General features: G+C 43.4%; 1 long non-coding RNA gene across 20 annotated transcripts in view; it reads right to left on the bottom strand.

Moving 5' to 3' along the window:
- Positions 1 to 228: 228 nt before the first annotated feature.
- Positions 229 to 24222, bottom strand: part of LOC122495810 — a 369120-nt gene continuing 345126 nt past the window's right edge. For 18 of the 20 annotated variants that reach the window (XR_006300594.1, XR_006300600.1, XR_006300601.1 and 15 more), the window contains 2 exons: positions 18872 to 21797; positions 17865 to 18488 (listed from right to left, as the gene is read on the bottom strand). This is a non-coding gene — a long non-coding RNA (uncharacterized LOC122495810). Of the gene's footprint in view, positions 1348 to 17864; positions 18489 to 18871; positions 21798 to 24222 lie in introns of those variants that run through there. The other 2 variants (XR_006300599.1, XR_006300590.1) reach the window with 2 other exon arrangements.

Below are 24222 nucleotides of genomic sequence, written 5' to 3'. Positions count from 1 at the left end.
CCACTGCCCTCAAAGAGTTCAGTGCGTAGTGCCGGAGAAGGATAATAACCAGGACAATGTAACAAATGCTAAGATGAACGGAGTCTTTTTTTAAATATTTATTTATTTTTTAGAGAAAGAGAGAGAGGTGGGGTGGGGGTAGCAGACAGCAAGGGAGACACAGAATCCAAAGCAGGCACCAGGCTCTGAGCTGTCAGCACAGAGCCTGATGTGGGGCTCGAACTCACTAACTGTGAGATCGTGACCTGAGTCAAAGTCGGACGCTTAAGCGACTGAGCCCAGGTGCCCAGGTGCCCCCACAGAGAGTCTTTTTTTCAAAGAGGTTCCATGACATGGGAGAGATGTGCGGTTTAGGAAGTCAAGGAAGATTTTGTCTGATAGGTCACATCTTAGCTGAAACCATGGTAGCCAAGCCAAAGGTTAACACAGGGGAGTTCTAGTCAAAGGAATATCTCAAGCACAGGGTGCTATGACAGCCCAGAGAAAAAATGACATAAGTGACAGACTGCAGTCTGGAGGGTTTAGACAGGTTCATCAAGGCCAGGTGATGGAGCGTTCAAAACCACAAACAACAGGAAACAGGGTGCCTTTCTAAAATTTGCAGGGAGCAATGACTTTGTGCAAACTCCATCTACGGACAGCCTTGTGTTTCCTTCTGAGGAAGTGTGAATCAAGGTGAGCTCAACACCCAGGTAGGAGGTGACCTTGACATCAGAGGTTGAATTCACCTGGAGCCATCCTTCCAACAATGATGTCCTTAAATGCCAGTGACCCTCCCCAGGCTAGAAGCCCACTGTAGCTCACTCTAAGCTCTGCAGAACCGCATGATGCCTATAGAAACAATGAGTTTCATGCATCATAGAGTATTGAAGAGAATGAGAGAAAAGAGAACTGTCGAAACAAACAAAACCACACCGGGACTCAACTGGGGTCCTCGGAGAGGACATGCTCCGCCAGGGAGGGGCCAGTAGAAGCAGAGCGGAGCCAGGAACATCACAGGAGCAGTAATCGGTCCCCAGCCCAGCGGCACCACAGTCGGACTCCACTATTCCGGTGCCGGGCCAATTTGGACCAGTTTCTTCAGCTTGTTGATCCCCGTTTCACACCTGTGGAGTAATGATGGTAGCCTCGATTTCACAGGGCTGCTGCATGGACAAAGCGAGACCGTCCTTACGAAAGAAGCAGTATCCACCTGCAAGCTTCTTTGACGATCATCATTCGAACAGAGTGTCACTGTGAAGGCTTGGCCTCCAGAGCCCAAGCGTGGGTTCAAATCCCGGTCTTGCGATGACTAGCTGTGTGGTTGTAAGCACGTTACGTAACTTCTCCGGGTCTCCAATTCCTTGTCTGTAAAATGGGGGAAATAACAGCAGCTACTTCGTAAAGGGGTTTAGGAGACACAAATGATTAATTTATTTAAGATGCTAACACAACGCAGGCGTATAGTCAATTCTCAGCAAGTATCAGCTATTACTGTTATTGTAGCGGCTGTTGTTGTTATTGTAAGAGTAACACCAGTACCATTTCTGGACTCTATGACCTTGATTTTTAGAACATGCCGATGGGGGTAGAAAAGTACCATATGAACGTAAATGGCATTTAATTAGCTCCTCAAAGCCACTTCCTGTATGTTATGCTTTTCTCTTTTTTTAAACGTTTACTTATTTATTTTTAAAGACAGAGATAGTGGAGGAGGGGCAGAGAGGGAGAGAAAGAATCCCAAGCAGACTCTGTCCTGTCGGCGCAGAGCCCGACGTGGGGCTCGATCTCACCAACTGTGAGATCATGACCCGAGCTGAGATCAAGAGTCAGACACTTAACTAAGTCCCCCAGCTGCCCCATATTTTATGCTTTTCAAATATAATAGCAAGTTTGCAGCATTATTTGCATATGAAATATGAGAAAAGAAAAAACTTAGAAAAGTTACATAAATTTCTCAGGATTACACTCCAGAAGAGTCTATGCAAGGAGTGGTCTCAAAGTTCCTGGTGCTAAATTCAGGGCTTTTCCTGATAAGCTGAGCTATCTCTCTGTACTGGGTATGCTGTGCTTTAAAAACAGTAATTTTGATGGGGCACCTGACTGGCTCAGTTGGTCGGGCGTCTGACTTTGGCTCAGGTCATGATCTCACAGCTCGTGAGCTCGAGCCTCGCGTCGGGCTCTGTGCTGACAGCTCAGAGCCTGAGGCCTGCTTCGGATTCTGTGTTCCCCTCACTCTCTCTACCCCTCCTCCACTCATGCTCTGTCTCTCTGTGCCTCAAAAATAAATAAACATTTAAAAAAAAATAAATAAAAATAAAAACAATAATTTTGAGGGATGCCTGGTTGGTTCAGTCAGTTAAGCTTCTGACTCTTGGTTTCAGCTCAGGTTGTGATTTCACAGTTTGTGAGCTCGAGCCCCATGTTGAGCTTTGTGGGGACAGAGTGGAGCCTACTTGGGATTCTCTCTCTCTCTCTCTCTCTCTCTCTCTCTCCCCCCACCCCCCGTCTCAAAACAAATAAATAAACTTTTTTTTTTAAAGAAGAATTTTGGGGCATCTCACCAGGATTTACCTTTAGGTTGAGCTAAAATCAAACTGTGTGGTGTTAGCGAGTCTTGTCGTTGCTTTAAAATGCTTTTGTTTTCTCTGGGATTGCCTTTCAGATTTCTCCTCCAAGAAGAAATTTTCAATTAACCATTAGCTTATGTTGCAAACATTTGTTTTTAAATGCACTCATTCATTCTTGTAGGTGATTAAGGATGATGGGTATATAAATATACAAGTACATAAATGACAAGCCAAACCATGTACATATGGTAATTTAATTTTGAGATGAGTACCGTGTTTATGCACTTCTATCAGGCCGCCTACTTTTGATGAATGTGCAATTTCTCACCCACCATTTTATCACTGCCAACATTTAAGTAAATATCCAAAGTGCGGTGCTAGAGAAAGCCATCTATGCCATACGAATAATTTGCAGCTGAGGAAAGTAAGCAGTGGGCCCTTTCTAGATTCTAAATCTGGTAAATTAGTTGCTCCCTGCTCTACATGCGGCATGTTTAGCAGGTGTCCAGTGATTTGAACCATGCCCCTGGGGGCAGTGACATTGATCGTAGATGCGCTCATACATTTCAGAGAAAGTCCAACCATGTGTCTGAAAATTGCCAAGAATATCTCAGAAGCTGGCACAGAGGAAACAACTTGAGAGTTATTTAAATAGAGAGGAGACCAAACCCAGATCAGTGAGATTAGCCATGGATGAAAGAAGAGGAAGAGCATTCCAGAAAGTAGGAATCAGATGAAAACTAGGATGGTGCTGTGCAAGGACCTATGGGAAGTTGTGTTGGTGAAGACAAAACAGCAGAGAGGAGACAGAGGTGGGCAAAGGCCAGGTTGTGGAGGGTCTTATGTGCCGCACAGAGGGATGGGACTTTACCCGGAGGCCATGGGAAAGTTTAAGTAAGAAGTGGCCTGGCCAGGTGTGCACTTCAGGTAGATCATGCCAGTGAAAACGTGCCTTATTCCCACAGAAGGCTGGAACTCCCAGCATTCTTTGCTATTCATTCACTCTTGAATGTGGTCTGAGGCTTAGAGAGCGTTTCCAGGAAGCCAGAGACCTTCTGGGTTGCCAAAATCAACACCTAAAATCATCCCTGACTGTGAGTAAAGTTGAAATGTTAGTAGGTTTCATTGGGCTCACTGCTGAGGAATGGGAAGCCTTCAGATATGATGCAAAACCAGAATTGAGACCCGGGGTGGCCACACACTCTCCTAGGGTTTTTTGGCACCTCTCAGGGTGTTGGCTAGATCTGAGCTATTGTACAACTGTGGGTTTTGCAAACCTGACCTCATGAGTTCCTTTCCACACCTCACCCTGCAAATTCACCCCTCTATGAAACTCTGGGGTCTCAGGGTTTAAAGTAAAATTGAAAGTTCAAAAAAAAACCACAAAAGACCCCTGCTGTCATCTCCTCCTCAAACTTCTCCTGCCTAACTATACCCTCTTCCTATATTACACATCAATTTCACAGATGTTGGGTTGACTCAGGTTCCGGATGTTGTACTGAAAGGACACTGGGCTTAGGGTCCAGGCACTTGGTTTCAGTTCTGGTTCTGCAGCTTGCTTTCTTTCTTTTATTTTATTTTTTTAATTTTTATTTAGTTTTGAGAGACAGAGAGACAGAGAGAATGGGTAGGCGAGGGACAGAGAGAGAGAGAGACACAGAATCCGAAGTGGGCTTCAGGCTCTGAACGGTCAGCACAGAGCCTGATACGGGGCTCAAACTCATGAACCGTGAGATCATGACCCGAGCCGAAGTCGGACACTTAACCGACTGAGCCACCCAGAGGCCTCTGGTTCTGCAGCTTTCTGACCATCTGACCTGTCCATCCATTTAATATTTTTAGCCTCAACTTGCCCATGGGAAAAATAGGAAATTAGCTAGATGTTGCCTGAAGGAACTTTAAACTCTCTAATAGTCTGTGATGACCAGAACATCCTATTACTTGTCATTGGCCCAGATGCTGAAAAGTGATAAAATGAAACAAGCCACGATCCCCATCATCATGGTTCAGCCATGATGTTCAAAATAGGCAGGTATCCAAATGATGTCATGGGGAGATACTGACTGACATGGAAAACTCTCCAGCTCTATTGTCAAGTGAGAAAAGAGGCTACAGAGAAGTATAACATGATATCTATTTTTGTAAAATAAATGTATGCATAGAAAAAATATCCAAAGGACAATCTCAGTGGTCATCTCTGGTCATGAAATTTTCTTTGGTTAGTTTGTTTTGATTTTTTTTACAAAGAATGTGCCTTATATTGAAGTAATAAATCTTATAAAATAGTGAGAGTTATTTTCTGGTCCATCATTATGGATCATTAACCATTCTTATGGGGAATTAGTGAAGACTTCACAGATAGTATGACATTTAATCTAAAATGTGATCATCAAATAAGAGTAATTTATTTCTTACCAACCTCTCTACCCATCCATCGTCCCATTCTTTTCTCCTAAATAGATCGTGTGGTTTCTTAGAGTTAGCATGACTTCCCCCACTAAAGCACACACTATTTGAAGGCAAAATGCAATTCTTCTGGTTCTACCATATCCTCTCTAAAATAGCAAGCATTTGTCCCTCATGATATACAGAGTAAATAAACTTGTGCTTATGATGAGGGTTTTGTTGAAGGTAGGCGTGTGATTAACACCCAACTCTGTGGGCACTTGTGCAAAAATCTGCGGTCTCCGATTTCTCAGTCTTCCAAATCTAAGGTCATGAGTTCACTTCCTGCATCTCTTAGCTTCATTGTCTCGTTTTGTGGCTCAAACCCAAATCCCAACAAAGTGTGGCAGTCACTGTACTGGAGAAGCTGAGTAGAGATAGAGGAATAAACTAGCAAAGCACAAGGGACCAAAGATGTGGATGGATGGTCCTATTCTATGCAGAAGCAAGGAGTCATTAGGAGAGGGCAGAGAGATGGAAGGGATGGAGGGAGAAGAGAGAAAGGAAGAAATTTCACTTCTTGGATCTACACAAAAACAAGGTGAAATGAGTCTTGGGAAAAGAATAGTCGTCAGCTTTGCTGCAACTCACTACCATCTATCTACATGCCAACAATGCCCAAATGTGTGTCTCTGGCCTAGACCCATCTCATAAATTCCAGATTAGTATATTCAGCTCTGTGCTTGGTATGTCCACTTGGATGCTTAACCAAACTCTCCAGCTCAGCATGTCCCAAACGGAGTTCTTGATCCTTCCTCCCCAAACCTAGGCTATCTTGGAGCTTCTCCGTGTCAGTGGATACCAGTCTCATCTTTCTGGTTGCTTAGGCCAGACTCTAAAAATAGGAGTCAGCTGTGCTGTTTCCCTTTCAATTTGTCAGGAAATTGATTCTGTCTTCAAAAGGTATCAGAATCCAATCGTTCTTCACCAACACCACCACTACCAGTCTGGTCCAAGCCATCATCATCTTTTGTCTGCATTACTGCAATAACCTCCTGACTTCCCCCCACCTTCTCTTATAACCCCTGTAGTCTCTTCTAAGCACAGCAGCTAAGTATCCTCTTAAGACATTTATGCCTCCCTCCTGATAAAAATGTTGCACTGGCTCCCCATTTCAATCAAATAAAACTCGAAGTTTTTTGTAGACAGTGGTCTACTAGACCCAATGTGATCTGGCCCAATGTGATTACTTCTCCTGCCTCATCTCACTCAGTTTTTGCCCCATGATTTTCCTTACCACTCCTCCTACACAATTATCCACTGACTGATTACTATTCGTTGTGGTGTGGATACAGTTTATCTCACTGTTGAGTAATATATATAGCTAATATTTGAAATCCCATATTGCATAACCATTAATAAATTATGTCTGCATATCGTATTTCATTGAATCCTCATAATGGTGTTGTGGACTAAGTATTCCTTTTCCCATTTTACATACAATATATCTGTCTTCAGAGAGGTTAAACAACTTATTGAGGGTCACATGGTTGGTAATTTGTGTGCTCATATTCAAATACCGGTCTACTTGACTCTAATGGGGAAAAGGAGGACTACATGTGGATTGATTTCTATTAAATTCAGATCCTTACATTAATAATCTCATTTAATTCCTCTTAATCTATCATTTTCCCTCCTTCTATTATGTCCTACTCCATTAGGCAAGGTTCTGTACATAGCAAATGATCACAGAATGTTGATGAGCATCATCATCATCACCATGTCATTGCAAATTCTATTTTGAGTCTTTGCTTCAGTCGTCATGGGTCATGTTCTATTTATTTCTTCATTCATGCACTAAATAAAGAGACTTGTGGGCAGCAAGGCTGGAGAGTTAAATTCAGTTGGGCAGTAATTGTTTGCGTTTCTTTTTCTACTTTCTAAAAATTGTTCTCACTATCTGCTCTGGGGCCATTCCCAAAGGAATTCTTGGTTCCTTGAGTTCCTACCTAATTCCCTTCCCGCCAGCCATGCAGTTATTCAACATGCCAATTGTCTGTTCCCAAGTGGCCTCTTTGTTCTCTTTGGTAAACATCAGTATGATCTAACCATTCCCTAAATGGTCCACCTATATCCTTGAATATAATCCTTTTTTTTCCCTTTGCAGAAACTGTTCAGAGCTTGGCCAGTTATCTAGCCAAAAGTGCTTGTTTAGCACCTAATACAGGACAATCTTTGATTTAGGAATTGGGAATAGACAAAGATAGGACACTTGGTCCTGTATGGTTCATCAATGGAGAGATATAAGAAGTGAGGTCGTTGTGGTCTGTTCCTGGGTTATAAATCTGAGCTGAAAGTTACCTAAGACATTGGTCAATCTCCATTTCACAGATATTAAAACTGAGTCCTAGATTTTTTGAAAGCGGTTTCCAGTTTTTTATACCAATTATTTTTATCCCAACAGGTTTTAAATTTCTTAAAGATTGTGTATCCATTTTTTAAAATACTACATTAAGCAATTTTAATGTTTCACAGTCTTGTTAATTGAAGATGCCAATTAGAGCTTCTAATTAGCATGAGGTTGTGTTGCTACACTAAATTGATTTCATTTCAGCAAAATTAGAAAACTTTGACATTTTGCTGATCCTATGCACTAATCAGAAAGCTAAACATAGTTTTTTCCATTGTAATCTCCACTGTGTGTGTGTGTGTGTGTGTGTGTGTGTGTATGCCTGGGGATTCAAGAAGTACAGTTTAAGAAAACTTGATAGGGTGGGAGAATAAGAATGCCAATGTCAAGACCAGAGCCCTGAGTTTTGTAGTGTACTCATATCTTTTCATACATTATTCATTCAACAATCATTCCCTGAGCCCAGCTCTGCACTGGCCATTCTTATATATAGTGTGACACAAAATGCTGCAGAAGCCTTCAAGAAGAAAGCTGGGACATATGGTCTTGTGAGCAGAAAACCATTCAAAGCAGTTGGACCAAGTGGAGGCACAATGAGCAGAGAGCGGAGGGATGGGGGAGGTAGGGAGGGATCGAATTTTTAAAGAATTTACATAGCATCCCAAGGAATTTGAACTGTATTTCATAAGCAGTAAGTGGCCAAGGAAGGCTCTGAATGAGGAAAATGACATGGTCAGTTCATATTTTCTAGAAGCAGCAATGTGGAATGTATTAGCATGGGAGAAGAGATCAGAGTAAGGAGACCAAATCAGAGTCTCTCATGGTAATCTAAGCAAGCATGTATGAGAGCAAAAAACAGTGGGAAGGGAGAAGTAAAAGGGAATTGATATGAAAAATACTCAGTGTATTAGGTTGCACTAGAGAAGCAGGGAGGAGGAGTCATAAATTGTTGTATATGTCCTATCAGTCAATTTAACTGTCTCTTTCAGCCTCCTTTTTGAGCTCAGCGTGTTCCACGGGACCCTCTCCAAATTGATGTCAGCTTGTTAGACCAGAAGTAGACACCCGACTCCAAATGGGTCAAAATTTCTTCTTTGGAAATCTTACAGTAAGTCATTGGAGCCTCCATTCACTGGAAAGTCTTGGAGATTAAGGTGGGCATCATAGAGACTCGAGGGCTAAAGGCCATATTGGGCTATGAACAAGTAGTTGAATGTAGTATCTTGGGTGGAGAATGCAGATGATTCATAAAGGAAGAGGGAAATAATGAAGGACCATGTCATCCCAGAGATGAGGCAGGAAGGAAGGATAGGGGAAAAGGACATGGGGACAGAGGCAGAGGCCTGCATAGTGCCTCATAGTGTCTGAATCATAAGGAAACAAATGGGAAATCATTCCTCCTCAGCAACAAGAAGACTTAGCCATCCCACCTGAAGAACGTGTTGAATGGAGTGTGTACTCCACTCTAGAGCTGTTCCAGGACACAGAAGAAGAGAACCTGGGAAAGACCTTAGAAAGCATTGTGACCCTGCTACCATAAGACCAAACATGACATAAAGAAGCTGTGGCACATAAGTGCTTTAGAAATGTGACAAATCAAAGTATTTGCCTATTTTTAAAGAAAGAGATCCTTTCACAGGAACAATTGGGTAACCACAGCCATTATATTTACATATTCATTTAGCAGTAGTAAATTGTAATGCCACATTTGGGGGATTCGGGGTTTTCTAAAGAATGTCTGTGGTGGGAGAGTCACAACAAGTCTCACTGAAGAAAAATAGAAATGATATGTGCTGGCCATTGTTCCAAGTGGACACAGAATCACAGGAATTGGCAAGACATTTCCCACCCTGGAGAAGCCTGCATCCCAGAGGACATGACCGTATAATGCTAAGTATTTTGGTGGAATGTTGAACAAGAAGCCCTAAGACTCAAAGTAGGGTCACTTGCATGAGCCAAGGAGAGATGGAGAAGTATTTTCCAAGGAGGAGGCAATTGAGTTTTACAGGAGAAGCAAATGTCAATTGGACAACCAAACTGGAAGAGTACATAGTGATGGAGTTACCACACATTTCCTCTCAGTGGTATTTCATACATATAGGCACTGATCTAAAAACCCAAGCCTTGTGGAAGCAGGGTCTATTTTCTTTTAATTAACTCCCTGTTTGGGTCCAACCCCACTTCACATATCTGGTGGTACACTTTCATACGTTGGTAAACCCCATGTGAGCTTTGAAGTACAACAGATCTGCCCGTAAGATCTGCCCACTAATGGGAAATTCTGACATTTCCTAAGTGTAACTTTGAGCGAGCTGCTTAATAGCCTTGTGCCTCAATGTTCTAAAACAGGGGCCACTACCTACTTTCACGGACGGCGTCAAGAAGCATACCATATAAAGTACGTAGAGTGCGCAACGCATTTCTGGTAATACAGAAAATACTTGAAACAAGTTAATTAAGAACAAGCTTATGCTTTAAATCCCATTATTCCACAAAATCACCTCAAAAATGTAAATACGTTGACAAATGTGATTCATTCATTTACTCCCTCTTTCTGAAAATATTACAGGAAGCTGAGAAAGGAATAATTTTACCTGTTACGTTTATTCAAACAAAAACACCTACCGCTCACACCTCACTAAAGCTCCCTCCCGGTGTTTATCCACCATACCTACAATTTTAAATGGCTTAAATTCTAGCATACATTTAATTATATCTCCTGCTTCTTTGGGGCTAACATTATTTACAGACATTTTCTCTTTTGCTACATTTTCCCTTTTAATTATCGTTCAAAATTCTTTAGTACTGACATATCATAGTTTATTCAACTTGCTCTCTATTGCTAGATTTTTGAATTATTTGCAATCTTACGATGTTAACAATAATATTGTATTGCCTTCACTTATTCCATAAAGATTTACTGAGTGCGTACTACGTACAAAACACTATCCTCACTGTGGATTCAGGAAATTTGTTCTGGCAGAAATTCCACTTGCAAGGAATCTTCAGTCTAGTAGAGTACAGCTAGATCAGCAGGTAGATAAACACATGCAATCAGAGGAATTACATGGTAGCTACAAGAGGTGCTAAGTTACTCTTCTAGAACAAGTGACTCTATTTAGCTAAAATTCAGGATTAGTTCAAGCAAAACACAGGGAAACTAAATTGGAATCGTTAGGACAGATCACACAAGGTCCTGAACTCGGAATTAGAGATCCCAGAATACTTTCTGGGATTGATGGGTCACCGTGCACTGGGGCATCATGGAATAATGGTTAGAAGAGCACAGATCCAACAATAAGATGTTGGTGAAATAAATCATGATATGTACAAATAATGGAATACTGTGAAACCATTAAATAAGTGGTAGAAGAATAAGTAATGGTTTGAAAATGATTTATAATGTTACTATACAGGGGCGCCTGGGTGGCTCAGTCGGTTCAGTGTCCGACTTCAGCTCAGGTCATGATCTCACAAACTGTGAGTTCAAGCCCTGCGTCAGGCTCTGTGCTGACAGCTCAGAGCCTGGAGCCTGCTTCAGATTCTGTGTCTCCCTCTCTCTCTGCTCCTCCCCTGCTCAAACTCTCTGTCTCTCTCTCCCTCTCTCCCTGAAAAATATATAAATGTTAAAAAAAATTTAAAAAATGTTACTATACAGAAAAGTAAGATTATAAAGCAATACATCCAGTATGATCCCAATTTTGTATCAGAAACAAAATGTAGGAAAAAAGTGGGAAATATTTGCTTAGATTTCTTTGTGGTTATTTCAGAGTCTAGGAATTATGAGTGATTTCATTTTCTTCTTTGTGCTTTGCTTTCATTTTTGTTTTTTTGTTTTTCATTTTTAAATTAAGCACTCAATATATCCCTAATAATTCAGCATCTGGATTGTTTCCAATTTTTATACTGGAAGTAATGGTTTAATGTTCATCCTTGTACATAAATATATGTATAGATCTCTGTTAATTCATGTAAGTGGAATTTGGGAGTCAAGAGGTATGCTCACAGGATTATATATTACTTTGGTATTAAAATTTTTAACTTAAAAAAAAAAAAGCCACGATAGAAGCAGGCTATGTTTGAACGTGAATGCCACCATCCCTAGAATATAATCTCGAGCAAATTCTATTAGTTTCCTGTGCCTCACTCTACTCTTTTAAAAAATTTTTTAATGTTTATTCATTTTTTGAGAGACAGAGAGGGACAGAGCATGAGTGGGGGAGGAGAAGAGAGAGAGGGAGACACAGAATCCAAAGCAGGCTCCAGGCTCTGAGCTGACAGCACAGAGCCTGACGCGGGGCTCGAACTCACAAACCGTGAGATCACGACCTAAGCCAAAGTGGACGCTCGACGGACTGAGCCACCCAGGTGCCCCATCGTTCCACTCTTTTAAATGAGGATGTTAATTGTTCTTCCTCATAGGGTTGTTGTAAACATTGGATGCATTAACTCCCGTAAGGCTTACAATGGCGTCCAGCACATAGTGAGTGCTCAATACATTTTAAAAATCATGAATTTGTACCATTGATAATACAACGAAGGTTTTTTTATTTTGTTTTCCCTGATGCATTTTTTTGTCATTTAATGTGTTCTATTACGACAGTATCTCGCTTAAGTAATTAATCCTTTACTGAACCAATCCCCCAATTAATCTTTTATTTTCACAATTTCTTCCTATTGCGCCTTTAAAAAACACTCTTTAAGGATAATACTCAGGTCGTGAGATCTGAACCTTTTGTTTTTATTGCTCTTGATATGAAAGCGTATTTGTAAATATTCTCTAAAGTACCCAACCCCTGGTCACAATATATTTTGGCATGGAAGTGAGTTAGTAGTTCTACAGTGTCAAAATCAATTTTGAAGGAACACGGGATCCCTAAAGGATTTCAAGCTTCCCTTTTCAAGGGAATATTACAGCCGGAATGAGCGTTCCTTCCCAACACTTCCCTCTGGGGCCTCACGGAGCTACCAGATGAAAGCAGGCCACACAAGTCTTTTTCACAGAGTGGAAGGCACTCCCGTCAGAAGTAATTACTTATCACCCAAGGAAGTATCCCTTAAATTTTTTGGTTTTGTAGAACATAATCCTATCACGTGAAATACTCTGTTAAACAAAGCCTTACTTGCAAGATGAGACTCCTTCAGCATTCAGAAGCACTCCGTATGCTCTCAAAAGAGAGGAGTCCTTCTCAGAATTCTTTGCACTACCCCCTACGTATCTGGAACTGATAGAAGAGTCCCAGTGACTCACCGCAAGGAGCTGAGGACTGGAAGTCGGGGTAGCTAGATTTTAGACTTACTGCACTGCTAATTACCTGGATGACCTTGCACTCGTAGTTACAATGCAACTTCTCCCAACAACTTTCCATCCGTAGAAATGAGGCATAGAATCAGCTGATGTCCAAGGTTCGGTTTGGTCCAACACACCTTTCCTTTTTTTGTGGTTTCTTTCTAGACTTGGCTCAGCATCAGGAATGCAGAACTCAGTCATTAAATATTACAATGGAACTCCCCTCAGCACTTAGAGGGAGAGGGCGAAATTCATGTGCTAATATCTTCTTCCTTAACACACAACCCGTGTTTATGAGGTACCTACCAGGTGCTGGTACTTTTACATGGTGGAATCACATTAGGAGCAAAATAGAAACAGTCTCTGTCCTTTGAAGTTTACAGCACATCAGATAGTGGCACAAGGGATGATAATTAAGTTTGATAGGTACGGCGACCTCAGGGGTAACCAGCTTTGAGAGGCTATGGTTCTAAAGCTGGACCAACAGTAGAGGAGGCGCTGAGGTATCGGTTTCTTTAAACAACCTTCCCCAGCCGTTCCCAACACCCTTAGCTCAGGCTAAGGACACGTGCCTCCTTGGGGCTCTTACAGCAAGCACCCTGCGTTTACTGCCATCTGACCCATCAATACGTTGCATTGAAAATATCTGCACATATGTGTCTGCCCCACTAGACGGTACCATCCTCAAGAAGGAGGACCATTTCTAGTTCATTTTGTGCCTCCACCTATGACCTCTACTTTAGCACACAGCACAGATCTTGACACCTAGTTAGCCCAGAAAAAACGTTTGTTGAATAGACACAAGGCCTAATCCGCTCCCAGTTTGACTGATGGTGGAACTCAAGATATAATCAGAGTTCAATCAGCTCAAGAGTCAAGGTCCAACTCAGGCCAACCAAGTACTGTTATACTTAGAGGATACCCAAATACAGGCAATTCTTTGATTATCTCCATTCTCATGTAGAGTGTTCTTTTATGGCCATATATCTTTAATTTCCCCCCTTTGAAAAGCTCCCTTAGAGCACAGAAGCCTAAAGAGATGATGTTGGCCAAGCCCTTTGACCTCTCTGCAAGAAGGTGAACACACACACACACGCATACACACACACGCAGAAGATCCTGACATTCCTCGGGCTTTTTCTTTTCCATATTGAGATCTTATCAACAGGCGGTCCCTCTCATTTCAGGATACGTGTCTCTAATAAACTCAGTAGAAGGACAAAATAAACCAACGCACTCAGACACAACTCCGAGGCACCGGCAGCCTCTTGCTGTTGTCTAAAAGCAGACTAGCAGCATTGCAACCGACTTCTGCGGCACCTCTGTCGGGCAACCTTTTTCCAACTTGAATCAGAGGGGAAGACAGCTTCATGTCTGGGGGTCTGCAGGTTCGTTACCGGCTAACACCTCTGCTTCCTCCATCACCTGGCCCTGGTCTGTCTCTCCTCCTTTCATTTCTTTAGTTCCTCCTTGCTCTCGATAAGCTATGTCTCTGTTCTCCCCGAAAGCCCGGCTTTCTTCCACCTCCTTGCCTTTGCACCGAATGAACTCTGGCACCAATACTCCCCCACTTCCCAAACCATCTGCATGCCTTCAAGTCTCTCCCATTTTCAAGGTCCAACTCACAGAGCAAATGCTCCAAAATGTCTTTTCTCAATGCTTCAGCTTAATATAGCTTCTCCCTCCTCTGAGCTTTATATGGAACCCTCTATTTATATATATTCTTCTTATAACTTCCTGCCTGTTCTGGGAGTTCACGGACTGGCCTTATCTTCCCTGCTGGCTGCAAGTTCCCCGAAGGATGATTCATTGCCATGTTCCCAGCACCCAGCACGTGAAAGACGCTCAACACACTGGAGACTACGGCATGGATCAGTAGGGCCCCATCTTGGATTTCTCGTTCTTCACAGTAATAGATGAATCTGGTGTTTACAAGGAAACTCGATAGGCTTAGTTGCTAAAGAATGTCCCAAACTGTGTCCTTTGTTCTCTGTGGTCCGCCCCCACGTAGGCTGATTCTTGAGTGGAAAACATTCGATTCCAAGGGAACAGTGTGAGCAAAGGCACAGGGATGTGAACAGACATTGACTCTTCCGTAAACTGTCGTGTGACTTGAATGCAGAGTCTTTACTGGGAGAAGAGATACCACTGGAAAGATAGAGAAAGTTTCATGGTAGACACACTCACACGTCCCACGAAGGGGCTGGAACTTTATCCAGTGACAACTGAAGGGAGTCACCACAAGATGTTACGCATGTGTGGGGTTTTTTAAATTTTTTTAAAGTTTATTTATTCTGAGAGAGAGGGAGCGAGCATGAGCAGGAGAGGGGCAGAGAGAGAGGGCGAGAGACAGAATCCCAAGCAGGCTCGGCACTATCAGCACACAGCCCAAAGCGAGACTTGAATTGACGAACCATGAGATCATGACCTGAGCCAAAATTGGACGCTTAACCCACTGAGCCACCCAGGTGCCCCTGCACGTGTGTTCCCAAAAGACGACCCTGGATATCATGTGAATAAGAGCCTAGAAAGGGACAAGGTGACAAGCTAAGAGAAAGTTCATTGTGATTCACTGATGGTACAGTTTCTTCTGACTTACCCTGGGGTAGAACAGGAGAAAAGGCAAATCTGTACAGGATGCAAACATCTTTTCTGCAATTAAAAAAAATCTGCAAAACACAAATGAGCTAACTGTACACGGAAGCCTTCAAAAACCAAAGCGACACACACGTGTAAGCTACGCGTCCCCTCAGGCTGAGGGAAGAATGCAGCTTCCAATTAAGTCCTGTTTCGAGGCAAATCATATTTATTCATTTTATTCGCACAGTGATTTACATCTATTTTTATATGAAACATCCATTGTTCCCCAGACCATGGGGAGGAGAAGAGTGCTCCAGAAGCTTGCAGAGTTGAGGGAGAGGAGCAAATCACAGATGGATAAATTCTAAAGTGTATTTTAAAGTAAAAGTCCAGGGGCGCGTGGGTGGCTCAGTCGGTTAAACGCCCGACTTCAGCTCAGGTCATGATCTCACAGTCTGTGAGTTCGAGCCCCACGTCAAGCTTTGTGCTGACAGTTCGGAGCCTGGAGCCTGCTTCGGATTCTGTGTGTGTGTGTGTGTGTGTGTGTGTGTGTGTCTCTCTCTCTGCCCCTCCCCTCCTCTTAAAAATAATTAAACATTAAAAAATATTAATAATAAAAGCCCAAAGAATTTTTGTTCCTTTTCGGCTCAAGTCTTCATGCTAATGTGTCTTTTGGGTAAATTTTCATGCATTTCTGTCCTGGGATTTGTGGCCAAACTCAAGGTAAATGACTAGTGTTTACTGAAGAAGTTATTCTCCTTCATCTTGGTTCCCTTTTTTCTTCTGTTTTGGATAATCTACTTTCCTGTGGCTGCCATTTTGAGAGTTCTAAAAATAATATGTAAAGAGAGCTGATCAGTGAAGAGAAATCTGAGGTGAAGAAGGAACTCAGAATCAGTACCTTGAATTATTGCAGTTCTTTCTTCTTGACTGAGAAAACTGAAGAATATTTGACTGATGAAGATCCATATGGCAGAAACTCTTGTCCAAAATTTACTATGAATTCTGTAGACTCCGTTTTCCCACCAGTAAGTGGGTTGACAATAATACCATCTAAGCTTTGGAGCGCATTACTCTAGATTCTCTATCTCAGGGGTCAGCAACCATAGTTTGTGGACTAAATCCCTCAAGCCACTTGCTTTTGTATAGCCAGAGGGCTAGGGAAGAGTTTATACATTTTAAAATAATTTGGGGAAATCAAAACAATAACGGTGTTTTGCGACACATAAAAAGGTTATGAAATCAAATTTCAGGATCCATAAATAAAATCTCCTTAACATACAGCATTCATTCACCTATTATAATACTTTCCAGGGATGCCTGGGTGGCCCAGTCGGTTAAGCATCCGACTTCAGCTCAGGTCATGATCTCACACTCCGTGAGTTCGAGCCCCCCCGTCGGGCTCTGTGCTGACAGCTCAGAGCCTGGAGCCTGCTTCCGATTCTGTGTCTCCCCCCCTCTCTGCCCCTCCCCTGCTCATTCTCTGTCTCTCTCTGTCTCAAAAATAAATAAAAACATTTAAAAAAATTTATAATACCTTCCACCATAGGGATATCAGGCTGCATAACAACATACCGTAGACCAGGTGGCTCAAACAAAAAAATATATATATATTTCTTACAGTTCTGGAGCCCAGAAGTTCAAGATCAAGGTGCTGCCAGATCCACTGTCTAGTGAGAACCCTCTTCCTGTTTCACAGACAGCTGTCTATTCATTGTGTCCCCAAAAGGTAAAGAGCAGAGATAGATCTGGTCTCTCTCTCTTCCTTTAGGGACACTAATCCCATTGTAGGGGCTCCACCCGCAAGACCTCCTCTAAACCGAATTGCCTTCCAATGACCTCAATTCCAAATGCCATCACATGGGGTGGGGGCAGGGTCTCAACACATGAGTTTTGGAGAGACACAAATCTGCCCACAGAGTGCAGTAGCTGCAACGGAGACCATATGGCCAGCAAACCCTCACATAGTTGCTATCTGGTCCTTTACAGGAAAACTCTGCTTGACCTCTGCTCTATGTTTTTAACAGCCCTATGAGTGTTCCCCCCTGTTTTGCCATTTTACAGGTGAGGAGACTGGAGCACCAAGAATGACTTGTTCTAGTTGACTGTCGCACAGCTAGGAAGTGGGTTCAGGATCTGCACTGCCCAGACAGTCAGACTCCAGAAGGTTCACTCTCATACTCTATATAACACTGTCTTCCTAATATTCTGGGCTTCCCCTTGAAGCCGCCACTCGGAACCCCCTGAATGAATTTCAAGTTGAAGCCCCATTGCCTCTAAGAAGAACTTCTCCTCTACCCCAGCCTCTATTTCTCTGTTTTCCTTACCAGATTTCCATGTCACTTACCGTCAGTTCCATTCTTGGCTCACAGTCACGTGCGTGCCTGTGTCCCTCTCCCAACAAATGAGAAGACTGCCGAGAACAGGCAGGTGCCTTCGCCTTTACACCCTGGCCCTCAGCGCAGTGCCTGACTTGTAACGTGCTCAGAAAATGTGGGCTGATTGAAAAAATGTGACTTGGTAAACAAGGGTGATCTCTGTACCCTCTACTGAGGTTAACTCACTTACAACAGGGATTAAAACCTTCACCCTCCTACGTGAAAATGATGCCAGGGCCCAGTGGTTCATTATTAGAGATTCCCTGCATTGGTTGAAAATGAAAATAAAGACATTTATTGACAAATAAGCAATTGACAAAGGTGTGTGAACCAGCCCATAGATGGGGACTCACTGCTTTGGGGTTATTTGGACATGCCATTTTCAGGTGTTCACTCTCACTTCATCCTTCCAGTTGCTAGCTGGGTCATTCCACTTACCTCTTCAAGAGCCTTTATTGACATACCAGTAGCTACAGAATCAAATCCAGTTTCCTTGGCTGGACATTCAGAGTCCTCATGGGTTTGATCCCAACTAACTTTCTGTGACGGTTACTCTCAATTCTTGATCAGATATATTGTTTACATCTGTTTTGAGCCATTCTTTAGCTGTCGTTTCTTCCCGGAATTTCTTTTGACGAGAATTCTTCCATGTCATCATTTTGGCTAGTTTTCTGTCCCTTATGTGTTTTAAAAGCTTGTTATGTGTCCCGTACCTGCGAGCACTACTATATTAAAGAAGGGTCACGCACTGCCTAGGGCTCGGCCCCTCAGGAGGTGGTTTTCAGAGTGTGTTCCGTGCTCTCTGCTGTTGTGACTCCGGTTCCTTTATCTCCGTGCTTGTAGTGATGTTTTGGACCCTCCACCAGGTGTGCTTTGATGTGTTCATCAAAGTAGCCCTGGAAAAAAAATTAAAAAGAAAAAAAAGAATGAAAAAAAATTGGGGGTGGTGGTGGTGGGCAAGAGGCCTTATCCCATACAAAGAGAGAAATGACAGGGACAGGGAAAAAGAAAAGAAAAGAAAACTGACCAGACATTGAAACTATATATCTTAATACAGAGAGAGAGAGAAAGAGAGAGGGAGGGAGGGAGGAAAATAAAGAAGGAGATATAGAACAGGTGTAAAGAGAATAGATTAAATATGTTTGCTTAAACAAACCAACAAAACAACGCCCCGCAACCAGAATAACCAGACTAGAGAAGGGAAGGGGGGAAAAAGGTATATATATGTACATATATGTATAATAGGAATTGTCCAAGAATTAAATCAGAAAATGCAAACCCGCTGGGTGCCTTGGATCCAGTGGCAGCTCTGGTCTGGAGGAGGGGCTGTCTGGTCAGTGTCGATCTCAGGTAGATACATAGTTCCCAGGCGCGGGGAGGGGGTCCCCCTCCACCGTGCCCCCGCTGTTGTTCCCTGAAGCCCCACCTTGCTGGTGATGGGGAGAAAAATGTCAAGACCCCAGTCTCTCCTCCCAGGACCATGTGTCCCAAACCACTCTGTTCAAGCTGTCCTCACAGTGCCGCAGGCTCCAGCGGCCAGGGTTTTTTCCCCACCCCTTCCTTAGTCTCCTGCACTCTTCCTGGGGCTCCTCATCTGGGATGCAGACCCAGATGTCTTAAAGGGTCCCGCTCCCCGCATCCCACCCAGTTCCTGGGAAGTGCTGTTCCACCCCACAGATAAATGGCCTTCTGGCTGGCGGGTGCAGGCAGGGTCTTTTGTCCTTTGAACGGATATATACCTTCTTCCCACAGCACTCCAGGGAGGGGATCGCTTTCTCCCACTGCGGACTGCACCTCTGAGCTAGGTACTGAGCCCGGGGCTGGGTCCCCTCCTCCGCAGGTGCACACACAGGGCAGCTGGAGCCCCAGTCGGGAGAAAGCCTGCAGTTAGAGATTGGCTCTTTCTCCGTTTTGTTTTTTTCCTGACCCCCAGTCTGTGGTTTCTCACTTGTCCAAATACAGTCCTACACTTGCACAACCTCTCTTTCTCTTCCCTCTGTCCGCAGAAGGGAATCCCTCCCCTTCCTATGGGTGGTGCTTATGCCCGTTTTCTCTCTCCCAGTTCCCAATCACGCACCTATTGGCCCACCAGGTTGTCCCCATGGGCTCCTGGAGACGTCTCTGTCACTCTGAAGTCCGGACTCTTGGAATTCCAAGTCCTCTGGTCTCAACGCTACTGTGTTTGAGGGACGAGGGAACTTGGGGTCCCCCTACTTCTCTGCCATGTTGGAGTCCCCTCTCAACTAACTTTCGAGCTACGTCTTTCCCTCTGTTTCCCCACATCCCAGTCTGCTCAACATTTTCCAAAACACTATTCCTATTCATCCTATAATGATGCTGTCTTGCACCTCAGGTGTCCATCCATCAATACCTTCAAACACCTAATGCCATGTTGAAATGCAACCTCTTTGAGGACGTGGAGTATACCTCAGTCATCTCCACTCGTCTCACAGTGATTAGCCCAGTAGCTGCACACACAGTAAGTACTCAACACTGGCCTGTTTGCTGCTATGTTCCAATCCTTTACCCATCTACCTGTTCTCGCCTGGATCCTTTGTGACTAGATATGGACAAGGGACTTTCAGGAGGGCGGGGAAAGGAGCAAAGTCTAATGAGTTATGTATTATGTATTACATTATGTGTTACACATTCCTCAGACCCATTCGTTCATTACCTGTCATTTGTTCAGCATCTCCAATGTGCTGGACACTGTGCCCAGAACTTTACATTTATTATCACTCTGTCATTTACATTTCAACGAGATAGATACTATTATTGGCTTGATTGGTCAAAAAAAGAAACCTGGGCTCACATAGGTGGTGCAATTTGCCCAAGATCACACAGCTGATTTGTGTCTAATCATAGAACAAAACCTATGGTCTTTCCATTATATGTCATCACCCTAAGACAAAGACCCTGACACCAAGGAGCTCACAGACATGAAGAAGGTTTGACTCTTATAGCCCGTTCACTAATTTATTGGTCCATTTATTCCACAAATACCACATCAGGCATCAGCAATACAGTATGAACAGGCGATGGTGGATGGGTAAAGATAGGAAAAACATGAAATCAAAGAAAACCCAAGAAATGAAAACAACTCATTGAAAAGATAAAACAAAGGAAGCGCATGTGACTCAGTCACATAAATTTTTTTTAATTGTCAAATGAGGAACTCTACAAACCTGGGTGGGGTTTTCAACATGATTGGTCTAGCTGAAACAGAGGGGGAAGTGAAAGTCAAAGAAGGGAATGGAACATTGATTTGGGGTGCAAAATCTATACTATCACAAATGTTCTGGTTTGTTTTTCAAAGTCCTTATGATGTGTTCTCAAGGAGGAAATGTCTCACAGTTTGCTGGGTAGCCATGAAAATGTACTGCTCACGTCTCCTGAGATGGGAAACATAGTTGACTGAATGTCCCAGTGCTGGATCCGCCACTGTGTTCATGCCAAGGTCACACCTCCCACACACTGCTCCCTGCCAATGACTAAGCATGACGAGGGTATAAGCCCAGGTTCATTTCTCTGGGGCACAGAACTGCTCTCATAGGCAATTTGGTCTCTGTCCAAACACTGGATCTTAGAAATGTACTTCAGTTTCAGACTCTTTCTGCCTGGTCTCCTTCCTTCCTCCTCTCCTTTCACAGGTGTGAGACCTACATCAAGGTCTAAAGTCTCTCCCTGCCTCCCCCTACTTCCTCCCTCTTTCTCTTCACAGGTGTTTCCTCCAATGACCCTCTTAGGCATCTAACCCTGTCTTAGTGTGTACTTCTCAGAGGACCCAAACTTTTACACTAGTCCATTCAGAGCTCCCGGTGGTCAAGTAAGAAATGTTTTTAAATATATCCTTTTGCATTTGGTTTGGATTTATGTGGAGAGTTGGAAAGAACTGGTCATAGAAGAACAATCATTCTCATGCTCCTGGACCCAAGAGAGTTCCAGCATCTTAAAGAACTCTCCTCTGAGACCATAGTAAGTAACCATAATAATAATTACAATGAAATCATTTCATCTTTTACTTGCAATAACCATCTAAATGCTGTGGGTGGGTATTTAAATGTTCGTGTTAGAGAGCAGGAGGCCCGGAATGGTGAGGAGGCTTGCCTGAAGTGACAATGGCTTTGTGGGTGGACAGGTCTAGAGAAGCCTGACATCCCTCTTCTCAATGCTGCCACAGCACATGCTCCTGGTTTCACACCCAACTGCAAGACAGAACCCATTAAGAATCAATTCAATATGGGGGCGCCTGGGTGGCGCAGTCGGTTAAGCGTCCGACTTCAGCCAGGTCACGATCTCGCGGTCTGTGGGTTCGAGCCCCGCGTCAGGCTCTGGGCTGATGGCTCAGAGCCTGGAGCCTGTTTCCGATTCTGTGTCTCCCTCTCTCTCTGCCCCTCCCCCGTTCGTGCTCTGTCTCTCTCTGTCCCCAAAATAAATAAATGTTGAAAACAAAATGTTTTAAAAAAGAATCAATTCAATATGAAGTGACCCTTTTGGGTGACATGATTCAACCCAAAGACCTTCATTTCTGCAAAATAAGCATCAAATTTGATGGGCATTTTTTAACCACCCTTAACTGACTGGTCAGAGTCATTCTCAGCAACATGAAGCCCCCCCGCAACACCTCACACATTCTAATCGCAGCACCTGGCACCATGCCAAGAATGCAAACAGTGCATCACAACAATTGGCTGGCTGTTGTTGGATGGACTGACTTTGGGTTTTCCCAAACGGCATAGTCTTGTTTTCAAAGACAACTACAGCCGTCTTTGTAAAACGTGCGCGTCATTTCAGTGGCAAACTGATGACGATAGCATGTGACAGATAGCATTAATGGCACCCCTTTCTTTGTGCAGTGTCTGTGCCAGAACCACCCTCAATTATTATCCCATTTTGTAGATGAGAAAATTGAGGCTTGGATCTATTAAGCAACTTGCCCAGTATGTCATAGCTAATAAGTGATAGAGATCAGATGCCTCCCAGAATGAAGAACCACTCGTCATCCTCTCTCCTTCCCAGAGATACGCCAGAATTGAGCACAAAGTCCCCACCTTGGTCCAATAATGGCGTGAAACAAGACTGAAATCATGAATAATCCAGAATGATCACTCTTTAAAGAAATATTTCCCAGTGCTTCATTCAAACTAGATTTAAAAAGTGATAGGAAGGGTGTGCATTAGACCTTTTGGTCTGTGAGCTAAGTGGAAAGAGGTTTATAATTATCTCATTACATACTTGATAACAAATGCTTCCAAGATGCTTGCTGCATTCCACACCATTTCTCTTTGATATTTTCCACAGCTCGCTGTCATTTTACTGACACTCTAATAGAAAAGTTTGAACACCCATAGGAAATTGCCCAAAGGAATGAAGGGAATCGGACTTTGATGGTTCCCTGTCTTGCTGAGGACAGGCTTGGTCATGGCTGAGCAGTCAGTCCTTGATTACACCACCAGCCTCCCCTCCCCTGTTCTCTCCTTGACCACACTGACCAACGCATACCAAAGGCGGAAAATGGACGGTGTGATGAACGATATTCATCTTTTACCGTGCTACCAAGTTTAGGAAGAGTCGTCTGCATGGACAAGAATAGTTCCAGGGCTGCCTCTCTCAGACTCGGAGAAATAAGGAAAACAAAAAGAATAAATAGGGGAAAAGGCAAGGAGAGGACATTCTAGTCATTATTTCTTCACGTATTACTTACTCATCCCCCAACAAAACCATACTGAGTGCCTATTTTAGGTCAGGCACTGAGTTAGGAACTGGTCACCTAAATAGACGTGAGAAGGAAATGACAAAAAAGATATGGCAGACTCTCCCTGCCCGTGAGCATGCCACTTCTTTCCTAGTTCCAGCCACAGTAGATGAATCATGGTTCTTCTCAGACAATCATGGTTACCACACCCCCTTTGGGAGCAATTAGTTTAGGGTCAGATGAGTGACACATTTCTGGCCAATGGCACATAAAGAGAAGTTTGCAAGGGGCCTTCTGGAGAAGATTTCCTTCCCCAGCACAAAGGAAGTAAAGGAGGGGGCCCTTTTTGCCACCTGCTTTCTTTCATCCTGCATGAAAAGATGTCCTGAAAAGACATGATGCTTAGAGCAGAGGCAGCCACATTGCAACCTCCTTCGGTGAGGAGAGTCATCACCGAAACTCCAAGGATGGGAGAACACAAAGATGTGCGGAACGTGGGTCTGCAATGTCACATCAAGGTGATATGCATCAGAATCCAACAAACGTGTGATCAGTTCAAGTAGGCTTAACCCTTGGTAGGATTTGTGGAGTGTCTTGTTTTATTAATAATTACGAAAAAAAAAAAGAGATTTAGTCCAGCTCTATTTTGTACCAAGCAATGGGCAAGGTGCCCTTTACAACATCTTTTTTCATCAGCACAAGAGAGGCACGCTGATGCTCACAGGGGTAAGATATGGCAGCCACTTCATATCCGCCCCACCCAGCTCCGATCTGTAATTCCCTCTCCTCCTATTAATAGCACCTCAATTTTCCTGTGGGTGGTTCCTGATGAACCATCAGCTGTGGTGTCTTGGCCCCTCTCACATACCTGATACATAGCAAAGCTTAAAAAATCTACTGTTTTCTCTAAAGCACACTTGTCTTATTCTCTTGAC

The sequence above is a fragment of the Prionailurus bengalensis genome, chromosome F2 (assembly GCF_016509475.1).
Source record: "Prionailurus bengalensis isolate Pbe53 chromosome F2, Fcat_Pben_1.1_paternal_pri, whole genome shotgun sequence".
In the NCBI taxonomy this organism is placed as follows: domain Eukaryota; kingdom Metazoa; phylum Chordata; class Mammalia; order Carnivora; family Felidae; genus Prionailurus; species Prionailurus bengalensis.
Note: the sequence above shows the minus strand (reverse complement) of the source record. Positions and strands in the feature narration are given on the sequence as shown.